This window comes from Heterocephalus glaber, unplaced genomic scaffold, assembly GCF_053883595.1.
Source record: "Heterocephalus glaber isolate CG9 unplaced genomic scaffold, H.glaber_assembly_v1.0 deba00001457, whole genome shotgun sequence".
Lineage (NCBI taxonomy): Eukaryota > Metazoa > Chordata > Mammalia > Rodentia > Bathyergidae > Heterocephalus > Heterocephalus glaber.
Window position 1 is genome coordinate 40,325,379 of NW_028258305.1, and position 6,152 is coordinate 40,331,530.

Here is a 6,152-nt window from a genome sequence, read left to right on the forward strand (position 1 = left end):
CTTCTGGGGCCTTCTGAGCCACAGTGTGGGACTGCATAACCTTTGTTCCTTTTCTCCAGCCCCACTGTGATTAAATGTGAGTTAATGGATAAAGATGCTTGTTAGTTTTGGGACACTAGATAAAAATCTGTAACAGACCTAAAGTCCCAAAGTAAACTACTCAACTCCTTGTTTGCCCGGAACTGATGTTCCGGACACCACAATCTATAAAACAAGCTGCAAATGTCTGCTGACCGTCAATACGTGACAGTCGACCATTAACCTTTGTCCCCTTTTCTTTAATTCTATATGTTAACTTCCCCCTCAACCCCCTATAAGAACAGCCTCGGACTCTGAGCCAGTTGCCTCTCTAAGCTATTTTGCTTTGGGAGTGCCGTCTGGCCAGACTAATAAAGGTCTGTTTTACTTTCCAACTTGTCCGGTGTGTTCTTTCCCGGGTGTTCTTCGCTGCAGTCAGCTCCTCGGAGCGTTTGGTAAGGCCCTCGGTCTTACAACAGGCCTGTCTGCTCAAGGTTGTGGCCCCCGTGAGATCACAGTGAGCCTTATGAGACAAGCCTAGCTCGGCAGCCCAGCTTTGTGCCTGCTCGGATACCACCATCTGCCCTCTGCCGCTGCCCGAGGCTCTGCCCTCACCCTCAGCTCAAGGAACCCTGGAGCATCGCACGCCTGTGATCCCAGTCTCTCAGGAGGCTGAGGCAGCACGATCCCAAGTTTGAGCCCAGCCTGGGCAATTTAATGAGGCCTTCTTCAAATTTTAAAAAACTAAAAAAAAAAAGTCCCCTCTACTGTAAAGACAAACTCAGGAAGAGCTCACTTACGATTTTTCTAGGATGAGGCTGGACAGCCTGTCTGGAAGTGGGGAGGAAGAAGGCAAAGTTTCACAGGGGCAGGTCTTCCGAGTACTTTGCCCTGCCCAGTGGGCATTTTCTCTGGAGGCGGTCACTCCTTAGAGGCCCAGTTATGGGGTCCTATGGTCCAAACCATAAACCTGAACACAGGGTCCAACATGCTGGGTGTGGTGGTGCACACCTGTAATCCCAGCACTTGGGAGGCTGAGGCAGGAGGATCACCACTAGCTCGAGGCCTGCCTGGGCTACGTAGTGAGTTTGAGGCCAAAAATTATAAGGAATCATTTATGATGTATCAAATTTATTTGGGTTTTTTTGTTGTTTTGTTTTGGTACTGGGGTTTGAACTCGGGTTGTTGCTCTTTTGAGGCAGGCAGCAGAACCACTGAGCTAAATCCCCAGCCCCATATGCTGTATCAAATTTAATAAAATACTCCAGCATTCTATTTTTTCTAATAGGAACACTAATGTAGCAAATGCATGCAGAGGACTACTGAATAGACAGACGTGGTAGATGGACACGATGATGCGTGCCTGTTATCCCAGCTACTCAAGGCTGAGGCAGGAGGATCACAAGCTAAAGGCTATCTTGGGCAATTTAGCAAGACTTTGTCCTAAAATAAGATAAAACAAAGGGCTGGGATATACCCTAGTACTAGGTGCTTGCTTGGCATGAGCAAGGCCTGGGGTGTGATCCCGAGGTAGCCTAAATAAGATTCTTGAAAGCCAGGCATGGTGGCACATACCTAGAATCCCAGCACTTGGGAGGCTGAGGCAGGAAGGTTGTCTCAAATTTGAGGCCAGCCTGGGCTATGTAGTGAGTTCAAGGCCAGCCTGAATTACAGAGAGACCCTGACTCAAAACACCAAAAAACAAAACAGAAGTTTCTTGAAGAGCCCATCAGGAAGGAAGTAGTTAAATAAATATGGTATGTCCATGTTATGAAACACCCTACAGTTACTACCAGGATTATAATGATAAAGAATGAGATGTTATATAAACTGGGCACAGGGTATGTGGCATGTACTAGTTATATGCCAGCCTGGAGTTCTTAGAGAAGATCCAGACTGAAAGTATAGTTTGGGGTTCTTTTTGCAATTTTTTTTTTTTGGTACCAGGGATCAAACTCGGGTCCTTGAACTTGCGCGGCAGGTGGCGAAACCACTGAGCTAAATCCCCGGCCCAAGTTTGGGGTTCTTAAAACATGTATGTGTGGTTCAGCCAGGTGCAGTGACCCACACCTATAATCTCTGCTCCTCAGTAGGCTGAGACAGAAGGATCACAAGCTCAAGGCAAGCCTGCACAAATTAGCAAGACCCGGTCTCAAAATAAACTATAGCTTGTGGGTGGAGTGGGTTCAGATTCTCATTTTGTTTCCTTGAATAATTGGAGGGAGGGTATCCCTGCCAAGAACTCGGTCCTCTTTCTGTGTACCAAGTTTTGCCTAACTCATTTGCAGGTGGTGAGAGAAACAGAGAGAAAGAGGATAAAGAAAATGTGTGCATTTTGTAGAACTGCGCTCCAGGTGGCCCGGCTGGTGCTCGCCTCTCCCTAGCCCTCTTTCTTTGGTACCAGGGATTGAACTCGGGTCCTTGTGCTTGCAGGGCAGGCAGCAGAACCACTGAGCCACATCCCCGGCCCCTGCTAGCCCTCTTTCTTGAGACAGGATCCTGGTAAGCTGCCCAGGATGGCCTGGAACTGGCGGTCCTCTTTCTCCAGCCTCTCAAGGATCTGGGATTACCAGTGTGCACTCCTGTCACTAGCTCAAAGTCTTGACTATTGTCTTAGCCAGGTGTCGTGGTACACAACTGTAACCCCAGCTCCCGGCCAGGCTCAACATTATCAAGCCCCTGTCTCAAAAATCAAAACAAAACAACTTTATTGTTTTATGGATAACTTAAGGCTCTTAAAATGTTTTAATCCCATTTACCCCTTCCCATCAGTTATGTTACTGTAGTTAGGAAACTTATCTTTTTTCTTTTTTGGCACCAGGAATCGAACTCAGGGTCTCATGCTTGCCAGGCAGGTGCTGCGTTGCTAAGCTACATTCCCGGCCCAGGAAATTTAATTTTAAATAAACTTTTTATTTTGGAATAATTGTATATGCCAAAGACAATATAGTGAGTCCTCATATACCCTAGTCTCACCGAACCCTAACTAACATCTTACATAACTCTGGCGCACTTGTTAAAACCAAGATTAACACTGATACATTTACTATTAACTGAACTGCAGACTACATTTGGATTTCATATTTCCCATGAATGTCTTTTGTTTTGGTACTGGGGATTGAACTCAGGACCTTGCGCTGGTGAGGCAGGCGACAGCACCACTGAGCTATATCCCTGGTCCACAAATGTCTTTTTGTCCAGAATCCAGCCTAGGGCACCGCTTTATATTTAGGAGTTTTTTTTAAGAGCTTGGAATTAAACCCAGGGCCTAGCTAATCCCCCAAGCTACACCCTCAGCTCCTAGGCAGGTATTTTGCAAAATTTCCCTAGATTTGAGTTGCTGTGATGTTCTCTCTATGCTTAGATGAAGGTTATGTGTTTTGGGGAGAATAGCAGAGGTAGCAACCATATCCTTCTCGTATCATACAGGAGATACATGATATCAGCTAGTGATACGAATCTCAATTATGTGGTTAGGGTCATGCATGTGAGTTTTCTCCACTGTAAATTTGCTATTTTTCTCTTTCCATACTTTGGTTTTGGGAAGCAAGCCCCTAAATCTAACCCACATTGGAGGTGTGAGGGGTTTGGAATGATTGAACTCCATTTCCTGGACAGGAATTTATCTATATCATCTATGTCATCTTATATCTCTGATTTCTTATGTGGAAAAGGCCTTTCTGCCATCATCATACTCTATTCAACCATTTCTTTTTTTTAAACAGGGTCCCGCTATGTAGACCAGGCTGGCCCTGAATTGGAGGCAATCTGTTCAAGTGCTTTGATTACAGGTGTGTACCACCACACCCAGCTCAGCCATTTATTTTTATTGATTTGAATTTGTGTATATTTATCTTGTAGCACATTGTGTTATAGTCCAGTACAGCAGTATGTTACTTACTTTGTTGCTCAATTGTTCCAACTTTTTTTTCCAGTATAAGGAATTGAACTCAGGACCTTGCGCTTGTGAGGCAGGTGTGATGCCACTGAGGTAAATCCCTGGCCCAGTATAACATGCTTAGGGTTTCTCTCCCTGTCTCTCTCTCCCACTCCATAGTACCCCAGTTACCAGTTTCAAAGGGACTCACAATCCATCCCTCTCCCATGACAGCAGTATTTTGCATCACCTAAGTGCAGCGACTGTCCTAATCCAGGAATTTGACCTCCCTGTCCAAGCCTGCATTTATATGCGATCTTAGGCATTTTGCTTTGTTTGTAGAGTCCACCTCCAGAACCAACTTAAGGCCCTTTCCTCTTCTACCAAGTCCTATCATCTAGCTTTAATTTTACTGCCTACCTGACATTCTAGCCTAATATCCAAGACCACTGAAGTTACGAGGAGAATAGCTGTGGATTTGGAGGAGAGATCACAAGTTCCATTTTTTATACATTCGGCTTGAGGTATGTGCGAGATCCAAATATCTTCTGCCTCATCCCTTCTTGTTTTGGTGAGGATATTATTTCCTCCATCTTCTTCAATCCAATAAAATCCTCACCACTGGGTGAGGCCCATTAGTCATTTTCACATAATTACTGTCCTGTGTCGACAATAGATTGTGCTGTAGTTTTGGTGTGCCTGTGTGTGTGTGGTCCTGGGACTGAAACCAGGGGCTGCACATGCTAGGCAAGCACACTCCCACTGAGCTAGATCCCCAGCCCCTCGTGGTGGATTTTCTTTGTTTGTTCTTTCACCTTACCCCAACTTCCTTTCTTCCAAAACTTTCCCACCTGGTGTGGTGGCACACACCTGTGATCCCAGCACTGGGGAGGCTGAGGCAGGATCACTGCAAGTTCCAGGCCAGCCTGGGCTACATACTGAGTTCCAGGCCAGCTGAACTACACAGTGAGACTCTGCCTCAAAAAAAAGAACCAAAACTTTTCCTGATTCTAGGCCTACCCTGTAATCTCCCACAAAAGTTCTGGCAGCTGTCTATTTAACCCTGGTGTTCCAGTTCACTTCAACTCCGTGTCTTTTTTTTTTGGTACTGGGGATCAAACTAACTCCATGCCTTATAGTAGAACTGCTTATATGTGCTTGTGAGTTTTTAGGGCATAGGGATCCAATCTTCTTTTTTTTTGGTACCAGAGATCGAACTCAGGTCCTTGTGCTTTCGCAGCAGGTGGTGAAACCACTGAGCTAAATCCTCAGCCAGAGATAGGATCTTAGTCACCTGTCTCCTCTGACTGCCCGAGTGTGCCTGACCTCCAGTGTCTCCCAAAGCCGAGCAGTACACCTTCCTTGTTCAGATGCCCTAATATCGTGTCCAACGTCATAATTAAATTTACCTGATGTCTTTATACTACCTAATTGCTTGGTGAGTAAAAGAACCGTGAGCTGTAGAGTCCTCTTGCGTGCAGTGTTTGGGAAATCTAATCCTGTGCTGTTTCCCATGCACACGTGGATTCGGGGTACTGTGCATGTTGGCATCGTTTATAGGTTCAAAGGGTGCTCTGTCCTCGGGCTCTAGAGAGCTACACATCTTGTCTGATGACTCTGCTCGTGATGTCAAGGTGAGAGGTGGATTTACCCAGTGAAGACATACAGGAGCTATGGAGTTAGGAAGAAGTGTTCATGGCAGATGAAAGACAAAGATGCGACCCTCAGATGGCACTGTGAGAGCGGTGGTGGGAGAGGGAAGTTGGTTAAAGTCTAAGCAATGTAAAGAACAGGAAAACGGCTCAGAGAGAAGCTGGAGGCCCACGGATGTATGGAGTGGTCTATGACTGCCTTTCAAAGATTGATTACCCTTATAAAACTGAAATGTGGCTCCTTAACCATCACCATCCCGCCCAGAAATTCCAGTGACCTTCTTTGGGGAGGCTTTATCCCAAGTGTTTCGGGGCGTCCACGAGCTGGATGTTTCTCTGCCACAAGGGGGCGCCAGCTCTCTACTATTGGAGCCACACGTCTCAGGCACTGAAGAACGGGCAGGGGTCTGGGATTGAAGAGGGCGCCCTCTATCTGTCAAAACATGTGATAGCGGAAGACTAAAACGTAATCTGAGGCTTCTAGGGTTCCTTGGGACTCACCACCAAAGGTGTTCTGTTCGGCGCCCCCGGAGTCCCTTCTGCTCCTCTAACAAACCCGGGGCAGAGGACGCAAGCCTCCTTTCACGTCTCATGTGCGGATGGAT